Below are 14185 nucleotides of genomic sequence, written 5' to 3'. Positions count from 1 at the left end.
AACACTGCATTCCAGCATAAGAACCTTACCCATCTGTGAAATATGATGGTGGTAGTATCATGGTTTGGGCCTGTTTTTGCTGCATCTGGGCCAGGACAGCTTGCCATCATTGATGGAACAGTGAATTCTGAATTATACCAGTGAATTCTAAAGGAAAATGTCAGGACATCTGTCCATGAACTGAATCTCAAGAGAAGGTGGGTCATGCAGCAAGACAATGACCCTAAGCACACAAGTTGTTCTACCAAAGAATGGTTAAAGAAGAATAAAGTTACTGTTTTGGAATGGCCAAGTCAAAGTCCTGACCTTAACCCTTTGGTGACTGACCCCTTGAAAATGGTTCCTCCAGGAACGATGACGTTTCAGTTGTCAAAACAACGGAAAAACTAAAATACAAGAGCATTTTGTTTTGTGCACAAGAGCATTGTGACGTATCTTTCTGTTTTTGTATTTTAGTTTTTCCATTGTCTTGACAACTGAAAAGTCATCGTTCCTGGAGGAACCATTTTCAAGGGGTCAGTCACCAAAGGGTTAATCCAATCGAAATGTTGTGGAAGGACCTGAAGCGAGCAGTTCATGTGAGGAAACCCACCAACATCCCAGAGTTGAAGCTGTTCTGTACGGAGGAATGGGCTAAAATTCCTCCAAGCCGGTGTGCAGGACTGATCAACAGTTACCAGAAACATTTAGTTGCAGTTATTGCTGCACAAGGGGGTCACACCAGATACTGAAAGCAAAGGTTCACATACTTTTGCCACTCACAGATATGCAATATTGGATCATTTTCCTCAATAAATAAATGACCAAGAATAATATTTTTGTCTCATTTGTTTAACTGGGTTCTCTTTATCTACTTTTAGGACTTGTGTGAAAATCTGATGATATTTTAGGTCATGTTTATGCAGAAATATAGAAAATTCTAAAGGGTTCACAAACTTTTCAAGCACCACTGTACCATTAATGCAGAGGCATATATTGGGATTTTAAAGAGACATATTCATCAAGGCAACATCTCTTCCTGGGAAGTCCATGCTTATTTGAGCAGGACAATGCCAGGCCTCATTCTGCACGGGCTACAACAGTGTGGCTTTGTAGACACAGAGTGCATGTGCTTGACTGGCCTGCTGCCAGTCCAGATCTGTCTCCTATTGAGAATGTACATGGCACCATGAAGAGGAGAATCAGACAACAGCGACTGCAGACTGTTGAGCAGCTGAAGTCTTGTGTCAAGCAAGTATGGACAAATATGCCAATTCCAAACTTCAACACTTACAGTAGTATCCTCAGATCCCATAATATTAAAATGTGTTTGTGGCAGCTGGGGCATGGTCAAGCGCCGGTCTGTGACAGGAGGGCGGAGTCAGGGAAGGTAAGTGGCAGAATCACTACACCTGACGGCAATTAACCTGTGTTTGTGTGTCTCCCCAGTGACCGCGCCCTATTTAAGGAGAGAGAGCGAGAGCAGAGGGAGCTCTCTCCACAACCAGATGACTGGAATGTGTGTGCATGTGTGGCTGAGAGTAGAAAATATTTGCACTGAAAAGTGAAAATAAAAGAGTTGTGCGAACTCAGTCTCTGTCCTGCCATCCTCTGTGCTCCACCCACACCTAGTGAACGTTACAGTGGTGGCGGAACCCGGGATCAGAGTGGAGCACCAGCCGATCAGCCCCATGGAGTCCTCCCCGTTCGCTGACCTGGTCCACGCCCTCGCCATGGCCCAGCAAAGCCAGCACCAAGCGCTTGTCATCCTCCGGAAGGAACAGGAGCGACGCTTCGAAGCCCTGGTGCTGGCCCAGCAGGAAGACCGCGAGGCGTTCCGGCACCTCCTCGCGTCGGTGGGGTCCACCAGCACTCCGGCCGCGGGCCCGTCTCCCCTCACCGTTACCAAGATGGGTCCGCAGGACGACCCCGACGCTTTCATCATGCTATTCGAAGAAGTCGCAGAAGCCTCGGGGTGGCCGATGGAGCAGCGCGCAACACGCCTTCTCCCCCTCCTAATGGGAGAGGCGCAGCTGGCTGCGCTACAGCTCCCCGCCAACCACCGGCTGGCCTACGTGGACCTCCACCGGGCCGTCCTCCAGCACGTGGGGCGCACACCAGAGCAACAGCGCCAGCACTTCCACGCTTTGTGCTTGGAGGAAGTTGGCCGGCCATTCGCGTTTGGCCAGCAGCTCCGGGACACCTGCTGGCGGTGGTTGAGGGCCAACAACCGCGATGCCGAGGGGATCATTGACCAGGTGGTGCTGGAACAATTCATCGCTCGCTTACCAGCAGGAACCGCGGAGTGGGTCCAGTGCTACTGCCCGGCGTCGCTGGATCAGGCAGTCGAGCTGGCAGAGGATCATTTGGCGGCTGTTCCGGCGGCAGGACAGCAGACGGCGTCTTCTCTTCTCTCCTCTTCTCTCTCTCTCTCTCTCCCCCTCCTTCTGTGTCTCCTCCTCGCTCCATTCCCCCACCGCGGAGACGGGGGCCGGCGCCACCCCAACTGGCCTGCCGCACCCGCGGTGCCCTCCCGTTTCTCCTTTCTGTGTCTGTCTCTCCCCCACCTCAGGTGAGTGAGCCCCAGAACACCGGTGCAGAGGGAAAGCCCGGGTCGGTTTGCTGGCGCTGCGGGGAGCCGGGCCATCTTCAACAGCAGTGCACGGCAATGGAAGTGAGCGCGGTGGTTCGGATCCCCGATGCGCCAGAGGCCGCCCTCAATCAGGCCGGAGCGTATCGCATACCGGTGAGTATCCAAGGGGCTACATATCAGGTGTTGGTGGATTCTGGTTGTAATCAGACCTCAATTCGCCAAAGCCTGGTTCAAAACGAGGCATTGGGGGGAGCACAGGGGGTGAAGGTGTTGTGTGTGCACGGGGATGTTCACCGCTATCCTTTGGTGTCAGTCCACATTTTTTTCAGAGGGGAAAAAACCATAGTGAAGGCGGCGGTTAATCCTCGCCTTACCCACTCTTTAATTTTGGGGACTGATTGGCCGGGATTTCGGGATTTAATGACACATTTAGTGAAGAGTGGGTCCTGCCATTTAACAGGGGGAGGTCCCGGTGTCACTTTGGTGGGAGCAGCTGTCACAGAGCCGTCTACGTCATCTCCGCGTCAGAGTGAGGAGCCGCCGGCTCCTCCTCTCTCTATTGGGGAATCCCTCGTGGATTTCCCATTAGAACAGTCGCGAGACAAGACTCTGAGGCATGCGTTTGACCAAGTGAGAGTAATCGATGGTCAAACGCTCCCGCCGAACGCCGCCCCGTCCTTCCCTTACTTCGCGATTATGAAGGATAGGTTATACCGAGTGACGCAGGACACTCAAACTAAAGAGCGAGTCATGCAGCTTTTAATTCCGAAGAGCCGCCGGGAATTGGTATTCCAGGCGGCTCACTTTAATCCCATGGCTGGACACTTAGGGCAGGACAAAACACTAGCCCGAATAATGGCCCGGTTCTATTGGCCAGGGATTCGCGGCGATGTCCGTAGGTGGTGTACGGCATGCCGCGAATGCCAGTTAGTAAATCCAGCGGCCATTCCAAAAGTGCCTTTGCGCCCTCTACCGTTAATCGAGACCCCGTTCGAAAGAATTGGGATGGATCTCGTCGGGCCATTAGATCGGTCAACACGAGGGTACCGCTTTATATTAGTTCTAGTGGACTATGCAGCACGATACCCGGAAGCAGTGCCTCTTCGCAATATCTCAGCATGCAGTATTGCGGAGGCACTCTTCCGTGTTATCTCCCGAGTTGGAATCCCGAAAGAGATTCTGACTGACCAAGGCACCTCGTTTATGTCACGTACACTGAACGAACTGTATGGGTTATTGGGTATTAAGCCGATCCGCACCAGCGTGTATCACCCACAAACGGACGGTTTAGTTGAACGGTTCAACCGCACCCTCAAGAACATAATTTAAAAATTCGTAAGTGAGGACGCACGTAATTGGGATAGATGGCTCGAACCCTTGCTCTTTGCAGTGCGAGAGATCCCCCAAGCCTCCACGGGGTTCTCCCCATTCGAATTGTTATACGAGCGTAAGCCGTGCGGCATCTTAGGTGTGCTGCGGGAAAATTGGGAGGAGGGACCTTCACCAAGTAAAAACGAAATCCAATACGTTATTGACCTGCGCGCAAAGCTCCACACGCTCATGCACCTAACTCAGGAGAATTTGCGGCAGGCCCAAGAACGGCAAGCCCGCCTGTACGACAAGGGTACGCGCCTTAGGGAGTTCACACCGGGAGAGAAAGTACTCGTACTGTTGCCCACATCAAGCTCCAAATTAGTCGCCAAGTGACAAGGGCCCTTTGAGGTCACATGGCGAGTCGGGGACGTTGACTATGAGGTGAGGTGAACGGATAGGGGCGGGGCACTACAGATTTACCACCTCAACCTACTCAAACTCTGGAACGAGGAGGTCCCCGTGGCGTTGGTGTCGGTGGTTCCGGAGAAGGTGGAGCTGGGGCCGGAGGTTCAAAAAGGAACATTGGCATCGCGTACCTCTCCGGTCCCCTGTGGAGACCACCTCTCCCCAACCCAACTCGTGGAGGTTGCCCAGTTGCAGACCGAGTTTTCGGACGTGTTCTCGCCCCTGCCCGGCTGCACCAACCTCATAGAGCACCACATTGAGACGCCCCCAGGGGTGGTAGTGCGTAGCCGCCCTTACAGGTTACCCGAGCACAAAAAAAAGTGGTTCGGGAAGAACTCGAGGCCATGCTCGAAATGGGCATCGTCGAGGAGTCCCACAGTGACTGGAGCAACCCGGTGGTCTTGGTACCCAAGGCCGACGGGTCGGTCCGGTTCTGTGTGGACTATAGAAAAGTCAACGCGGTGTCTAAATTCGATGCGTACCCAATGCCTCGTATTGATGAGTTGCTCGATCGGCTAGGCACGGCTCGTTTATACTCGACGCTGGATTTAACAAAAGGTTATTGGCAGATCCCCTTGACTCCATTATCCCGGGGAAAAACAGCCTTTTCCACACCGTTCGGCTTGCACCAATTCGTCACGCTTCCGTTTGGGCTGTTTGGGGCGCCTGCTACGTTTCAGCGGCTGGTGGACAGGGTCCTCCGCCCCCATGCCACCTATGCGGCCGCATACCTCAACGATATAATCATTTATAGTAATGACTGGCAGCGGCACTTACAACACCTGAGGGCCGTCCTTAAGTCGCTGAGGCGAGCAGGTCTCACAGCCAACCCAAAGAAGTGTGCGATTGGGCGGGTGGAAGTACGGTATCTGCACTGTAAAAAATGTCCGTAGAATTAACAGTGAATTTATGTAAAATCATGACATAAAAAAACTGTAAATACAAAAACAATGAAGCAGTGTGTAATTTACATCAATATACTGTAAAACTCCTAACCAAATACCACTGTTAATTTAACAGTAAGAATATGTTGAATTGATCATATTTTTTTGTAGAATTTACAAATTGTTGTAGTTTAAACACAGACAAACTGTAATACTAAAACAGAATGTGATAGTTAAAATTACATCATTGCCCTGTTAAAAAAATAAAAAAACGCCCACCGTCGTGGCTCAGTCGACTAAGGCGTCATACCATGAATCCGGGAACCCAGGTTCGATTCCGACCTGAGGTCATTTCCCGATCTCTCCCCGTCTCTCTCTCCAGCTCATTTCCTGTCTCTGCACTGTCCTATCCAATAAAGGTGAAAAAAGCCCAAAAAAAAAATATATCTGTCTAGTAGATCATTGCTTGTAACCATCATTTTGAATCATTGTTTATTGTACAATGAATATCCGTAAAATTAAGAGTTATGTATTGATTATTGTACATTGAATACCTGTAAAATTGAACATTTTCAAACTGTTGTTTTTACAAGTGTTGATATACCTTACCGTAAAGCTATATACACTGTCACTGTATTTTTTACGGTGAAAAAATGGCAACCACAGCTGCCAGTTTTTCACTGTAAATTTGACAAGATTTTTTTTTACAGTGTGGGCTTCCACTTGGGCAACGGGCAGGTGCGTCCCCAAATTAACAAGACAGCAGCAATTGCGGCCTGCTCGAGGCCCAAGACCAAAAAGGGGGTGAGACAGTTCCTGGGGCTGGCTGGCTACTATCATAGGTTTATACCTAATTATTTGGACGTCACCAGCCCGCTGACTGATCTCACTAAAAAGGGGGCACCAGATCCGGTCCAGTGGACAGAGCAATGCCAGCGGGCTTTCTCTGAGGTAAAGGCTGCACTGTGTGGGGGGCCACTTTTACACTCCCCTGACTTTTCTCTCCCTTTTATGTTGCAGACCGATGCGTCGGACAGAGGACTGGGGGCAGTTTTGTCCCAGGAGGTGGAGGGGGAGGACCGCCCCGTCCTGTACATTAGCAGGAAGCTGTCAGTGCGTGAGGGGCGCTACAGCACTATTGAGAAGGAGTGTCTGGCGATCAAGTGGGCGGTCCTCGCCCTCCGCTACTACCTGCTGGGGCGCCCTTTCACCCTCTGTTCGGACCACGCGCCCCTCCAGTGGCTCCACCGCATGAAGGATGCCAACGCGAGGATCACCCGTTGGTATCTGGCACTCCAACCCTTCAATTTTAAGGTGGTCCACAGGCCGGGGGCGCAGATGGTTGTGGCGGACTTCCTCTCCCGTCAAGGGGGGGGGGGGGGGGGAGTCAGCTGCAGGCCGGACGGCCGCCCGGCCTGAGTCGGGCGGTGGGGGTATGTGGCAGCGGGGGCGTGGTCAAGCGCCGGTCTGTGACAGGAGGGCGGAGTCAGGGAAGGTAAGTGGCAGAATCACTACACCTGACGGCAATTAACCTGTGTTTGTGTGTCTCCCCAGTGACCGCGCCCTATTTAAGGAGAGAGAGCGAGAGCAGAGGGAGCTCTCTCCACAACCAGATGACTGGAATGTGTGTGCGTGTGTGGCTGAGAGTAGAAAATATTTGCACTGAAAAGTGAAAATAAAAGAGTTGTGCGAACTCAGTCTCTGTCCTGCCATCCTCTGTGCTCCACCCACACCTAGTGAACGTTACAGTGTTATTAAAAGGAAAGGTGATGTAATACAATGGTAATAATGCCTCTGTCCCAACTTTTTTTTTTTACTGTGTTGCAGGCATCAACTCCTAACTTTGTTTATATTTACAAAATACAATTAAGTTGTTCAGTAAAACTATTGAAAATCATTTCTGTGTACTTTTGCCAGTTTACATAAATTAACAAATCACAGATTTTTGTTTTTATTGCATTTTGGAAAATATCCCAACTTTTCTGGAAATGAGGTTAGTCAGCTTTCTCATTAACTTAACATTAACTGTCACTGGGAAATGGTGAAAAAAAAACCTCACTTTTGTTTGTAGGGGCTCATAGTGAACCCTGATCATTGCCACATATTTTTGCAATCTGTTAATTTTTGTTTTCTCCTATTAAAACTCTACTGTAACTGCACTAGCAATGTCTCCCTGTAACATCAGCGCAGCAGACATTCCTGCTAACTTTTCACAGGAATAATGAAAATCAACATCTCTAAACGTATCACAGATATTCCAATATAAATATAATTAACGTGTTTCAGTTTGGAAGTCTGATTTAAGTAATTGTACTATTTGTATTGTACTGAAAATTAAGATCTTCTCAAAACCTGTTACAAGTCTCAAAGCTGGGGGAAAAAAAAATCCAGCTTGGGCTGACCAGCAATCAGCTGCCAAAACACAGGCCAAATTGGTTAAGCTAGTAGACCATCTTTACCTGCTTGTTGTACCATGCTCCTTTTTATTCAACTAAACTGATCTATAAATGCTTGGGGTTTTTTTGTTTGCCATACAATTATGTTATTTTCTTAATTTGTTTAACTTATCAAACGGTTTTCCTTCTTCCAGCACAGTCTACTGATGGCAAGGATAGTTTACCAGTTTGACCTGCTTGATCTGAGTTTTGGCAACCAGTAGCTGTTCAGAGTATACTGTATTTTTCACAAGGGAAGGCTCCATTTTTTTTCAGCTACCAATTGAATCATTCCTCTATGTGCATTTTTGTGACTTATAATAACTCGGCTTCACTAAGCAGATAGGTGTCAAAACAATTCCTGACTTATTCATTGCAGTCACATGGAACATTTCAGCATTTCAGAAAGCATAATTTTGCACTCCATGTTTTAGCTAATTGGGCAGGAGGAGAAAGCTTCCTGAAAACACTGGTTACCAGCCAAGAAGGACTAAAAAAGCTAAACAAAAGTGAACATTACGTCTAAAACCTCATCTCATCTCATCATCTCTAGACGCTTTATCCTGTTCTACAGGGTCGCAGGCAAGCTGGAGCCTATCCCAGCTGACTACGGGCGAAAGGCGGGGTACACCCTGGACAAGTCGCCAGGTCATCACAGGGCTGACACATAGACACAGACAACCATTCACACTCACATTCACACCTACGCTCAATTTAGAGTCACCAGTTAACCTAACCTGCATGTCTTTGGACTGTGGGGGAAACCGGAGCATCAGAGCATTTTTTAACATAGTTACTGGGAGACTCCCAGTGGCCAGATTTGGTCTCCTAGTCAATGCCAAACCAGCTTCACTGGGAGACCAAATTTTAAACCAAGTTATGTCTTATCATTTGGTTCAATCAGTTGCAATTAATTAACAAAGTATAATGTAAGTATACATTTAACAAGGAAAACTTGGCACTGCATTAACTATGTTGATATTATGCTGGCTGAAACGAGGATTCGTAATGCGGCAATTTGCATCACAGAATATGCCACAACGGTGCAGCCGCATGGACTCTGGGGCCTGTGATTGTATTGCCCAGACCCGTTGGTCTCCTAGTGGAAAATCCTTAAAAAATGCTCTGCGGAGCATCCGGAGGAAACCCACGCAGACAACATGCAAACTCCACACAGAAAGGCCCTCGCCGGCCACGGGGCTCGAACGCAGACCTTCTTGCTGTGAGGCGCCAGTGCTAACCAATACACCACTGTGCCGCCCACGTCTAAAACCTAATTATAAAAAAACAAACAAACCACAAATAGTATGCCAAAAGAACTAGATTAGTAGATTAGAACCAGACTGAGAAAATAAGATTCATATTTTAAAGGTTCTGACTGCAAAGTTGAAATCTGGGAAAAACTTCTATTTCGATTGCTGTTGAAATTTCGAGATGTTTTGCTGCTGCGCACACTATGTATCCTGTGTGTAAATGTTTTGCTGAGATAAAAAAGCATCCTGCATTTTATGATTCTGGAGTTTGCCAAAGCAAGTGAGCAGCAATATCACGTGACCACCATGGGGTGTGTTTAATCTACTTTTAACCAGAAAAAGTCAGCACGGGCAAATACAGTGGACTCGGCTCTCCTGCCAGCTAAAAGCCAGCGGAAAAGAAAACGAAAGCCTGCCTAGTGAGTGCAACTGCCATCCTGTTTATCTAAAGAAGGCGGAAAACAGTCCCAAAATGGAAAAAAGTGACAATCAGAACATCAAAATGATCACATCTCGTCTGCATGATACTGTTCTTATGAGACATAAGAAAATGCCATGCACAATTTAAAGGAAAAAAAATTATTGAAAATTTTTGATGACTTTGCAGTCAGCACCTTTAATTTCTTGGCGATGAGTAAAGTTAAATTTACACAGACAAGGCACAATTCACTGTGAACAGGATTCTGTCATGTTTAGCTCAACATGTTATTGATATGTTCTAAAGCATGACAAAATGTGTCTATAAGTAATAAACAAAACATATTTTTATAAATTTGGTTATTAAAATAGGTGTTGACAGTTTTACCCTGTTGATGTCTGTGTAATTATTGATGCTGTCACATTTATAGGGTAAATGTAATATAATAATGATCAAAAATATGTAAAAAAAAAAAAAAAAAAGACATTTAATCAAATAAAATTTCTATCACAATTATTTCTATTCTGGAACATGTACTGAGAGACTGTAGATTAGTAAATATATAGGTTGCAGCCAGAACTATAGTCACTGATCAACACCTTCTAACCAACCAGAATGGAAAATTCAACAAAATAACACACATGACATTATGTAGTAAACAAAAAAGTGTAAACAAAGCAGAATGTTTAATATTTTAGATTTTTCAAAGTAGCCATCATTTACCTTGATGACGCTTTGCATGCTATTGGTATGATCTTAACCAGCTTCATGAGGTCGTCAGCTGGAATGCTTTCAATTAACAGTTAATTAGTGGAACTTATTGCTTTCTTAATGCATTTGAGATCATCAGTTGTGTTGTGTTGATGTAGTGTTGGTATTCAGCAAATAGCTCTATTCCACAACTGTAGTAATCTATCAAGAACCGCTCAACTAAGGCTACATCCACACGACAACGGCAACGAGATTTTTTTTTTAGCGGGTAAAAAAATATCGCGTCCACATGGCCAACGGATCAGTAAAATATCAGGTACATATGGCAACACAACGCTTGCTGACAGGCCCGCCGACAGGGGGGGACAAACGGGTATGTTGTCCCGGGCTCAGGAATGGGGGGGGGCCCAGAACTGGGCTCTCATGAAGTTGCGATTATCTTATTTCATTTCAAAATGTGTTGATTTGGAGGAGAAATGTGCTATATTTGCATTCAATAAATGATTTCTAGATCTTTTGCCTTTATTGTCTTTGAAAAAGGCATCAAGAACCCCCTACCACCCCTCATGCAAAAATGGTTTGATCTGACTCTTTCAGCCCGTCCCTTCTGTGTGTGTATGTGTGAGAGAAAGAGCGAGCAGCCCCTCCCCAACCCGCGCGCTGCGAGCAGAGTGTCACAGGATTTTCTCAGTGCGCTCCCTCCAAACAACGGGGATTTACACGAAAACGGAAGGAGATATTCACAAAATTCTTTCACACTGAGTGCCACAAGGCTCTCCTGAACACACTGATGTAATTTTTTTTTGTCTGTAGTGTAAAAAATGAGGTCACTAGAGCGAGTTAAAAATGAGTGACTTTTCTGCCAAGTTTATAATGGGAGTCTATGGGGCTGCGCACCTGTCCTCTCCTTACTTTCAGGCTTCTCATTCAAAAACTGCAAGTCCTATCGTTTAGGTAGACACATTGTGTGAATCAGGACAAGTGTGGCTACTACTTTTGAGAAAATTATGTGTGTGGAGTGAAAATTGGGGCTGAAAACACAGTTTAAATGAGAAAGTTTGAGCTATTTTGCCAAGCTCTCCACACTCTATAACTTAACGAGCTCCAATGGTGTGTAACGCAATAGACACCCATTATAAAGGCGGAATTTCTCAGGCTTTATAAGGGCGAGGGGGGTGGAGACGCGGGGGGTGGGAGCATGGCGAGGGCGGGAGTGTTTCTTTTCAAAATATGGCTTGCGGGAACCGTTATTCCAAAATCTCATACCCCACCTTTAAGGGGAAAAAAACGACATCGTTCGAACATAGCTCTTCGACAATCAGCGTGCGTGCCATTTGCCAACATGCACAAGTCAGGAGCACAGAAAAGAAAAGAGAGGAAGAAACCAAGAGACTCAGGGGCTCACTGCATAAATATTTTAAAAAAGATTCAGATGATGCAGCAGGTACTAGCAAAGGCAGTGGGGCAGCTGAGCCAGGTAAGACACAGCCAACTTTTTCCAGCCCCATAAAGTAACCCCAACCAAGGCACGCGCGGCACGCAATTCATGTTACAAACGAGGGGAGAGCAAGTCACACTGAACACCATATCAAACGCACAGGGCATTGAATCATTTCATAACCACAACGGCTTAATAACATTGTGTTTCATATATCTGATTGAAGCTAAGAATATTCACATTAGCCCGCAATCATATCCCGCCGTTTCTCGAGCGGTGTGTTCTTCTCTGCTTTTCATACTGGACAGTACACACGCACAGTATACTATGTTCGCCCCCAGCCCTGCCCGAAATCCCCCATCCATCGCTGCTCCTTCAAGAGCACCCCAATCGCGTGAGTAGAGACTGGGATAAGAGAGGTGTGTGTGGGGGGGGGTTTGGCCCGGGGGGGAATTCAGAGCATTTTGTCCCGGGCCCAGCCAAAGCTGTCAGCGGCCCTGCTTGCTGAAAACGATGCAATACACATGCCACACCTCTACGTGTGCTGTAAGACGGTCCCATCGGAGACACCAGAACAATAGAAGAAGTAGGACGCATGCGCATAAACCCCTTCTTCTACCCAGCGTGAAACACTCACAGGAACAAGCACACAACAACAAGAAGAAGATGGCTGTGACTACACGAGGAAATCGTGCCTTCTGTGTGTACAAATTAGTTTTATTAGTGTGCATAGTTTTATATAACTTAATTTTCTTATTGTGTGTGAACATTTTGAAAAGCATTTTTAGATAATTTATATAACTTTTTATATTGTGTGTGAATATTTTGAAAAGCAGTCTTATCCAAAAACAGAAATTCAAGAAATGGTTCAGTTATTTTTTCCCTTTTGATAGGACAGTGTAGAGAGACAGGAAATGAGTGGGAGAGAGAGACGGGGAGGGACCGGGAAACGACCCCGGGTCGGAACCGAACCTGGGTCCCCGGATCCACTGCACCCCAGCCATCTGAGCCACGACACCCCCAAGAAATGGCTCAGTTACTTGTTTATTTAAAAGAAAAGCTGTTGTTGTTACGAATGATGCGCGCGAGAGTGCTGCTTGTTCTAGTCATGTGGTTGTGATGTCATCGTAAACAAATCCGTTCTACTCATCCAGATGACTTCGCAACGGCGCCGTTGCCAGATTTTTCCACTCTGGAACCCGTTCTCAAAAAATATCGTTTTGGGGCACCCAAAACGCCGGTGCTGTGTGGACGCCAGGCCGAAACGATAAACAATTTTATCAGATTCACCTGAATCCGTGGCCATGTGGACAGGGCCCAAGTAAAGAGAAACAACATCCATCATTACTTTAAAGTGCATATCCTGGACCAAATTCATTATAATATGAAAGAATGTCTCTTTACACACTCATCCAGACGGGTAATTTTGCACAAGGCCATCTGTCTACAGCAGAAAAAAATAAAATAACAAAACACGTCTGAAAAAAATCCCAAGGGAGTCTGGAGCCAGATTCGTGACGTCACCTGCGGAAGTGCCAGCAGGCTGCGAGAGCTTGCACAGTTTCAGTGCACAGCCTGTGTAGACCAAGTTTAGCAGCTAGCGATTTTGCATTAAAATATGGAATTGTCACCTGAGCACAATGTTCCTTCACCTTCGGATGAAGAATGTAACGTTGCTCCTACGATACATCTGTTAACCATTTTAATAATTACGCGATAACGTTGAAGAAATTTGCAGAAAACCACCAGGTCGTTTTCTCATAAACAAACCAGCGCTGACGTAGGATTCAGAGGGAGGCGTCCCACACGCAACGTCACGAAAATCAATGTTTCCCGGGAAATCCAAATGGCAAGTTTTTTCAGAGGCGGACCAATTCACCTCAAATGGCTTGATTTCAACTGAATTTTTCTGGTATTGCGCAAGGTAAAAAAAAAATTGCAGAGAATGCAGAATGTTAGATATTTGACCAAAGTTTAATATAAAATAGGAGAATTACATTGATCTTGCTCCTGAATTTACCCGTGATATGCCCTTTAAGACATGAAGTGTCTTTTAATGAATAAAAATAATAAAGAAAATCCATTGAATTAGAAGGTGTGTCCAAACTTTTGACTTGTACTGTACAGCATGATTTTGATGGGTCTAAGCCAAATATAAAAATCATCTCTAGCTAGTTCCCATTTGTTTGTGTGCCCTTACTGCAGGAATTGAGAATGGTCATAGTTCTTAGAACACTGTTTTAAGGAACATTTTTGAAGGAACCATGAATGATGCAAGTGTGTGCTGTTTGATCAAACATTAGTCAATTCTGCACCAACAACCAGCATTTTAAAAAATCCATGTAAATCAGTATCCATTTAAACAACAGCTCTTAACATTAACATTACAAAATGTGGGGAAAAACATAGACAAATAGACCAAAAATGAAGTCCAGGCTTTATTAAGTATCTGTGCAACAAGGAAATACGGTACCAGTCAAAAGTTTGGACACGCCTACTCATTCACAGGTTGTTTTTTTTTTCTTTTCTTTTTTTTGTATTTTGACTATTTTCTACATTGTAGAACAATCCTAAAGACAGCAAACTATGTGAAAGTCAATCTAGAAATTTGCAGGTTTGGGCCTGTTTTGCTGCATCTGGTCCAGGACGGCTTGCCATCATTGATGGAACAGTGAATTCTGAATTATACCAGCGA

The sequence above is a fragment of the Neoarius graeffei genome, chromosome 17, assembly GCF_027579695.1.
Source record: "Neoarius graeffei isolate fNeoGra1 chromosome 17, fNeoGra1.pri, whole genome shotgun sequence".
In the NCBI taxonomy this organism is placed as follows: domain Eukaryota; kingdom Metazoa; phylum Chordata; class Actinopteri; order Siluriformes; family Ariidae; genus Neoarius; species Neoarius graeffei.
This window is presented reverse-complemented; position numbering follows the sequence as displayed.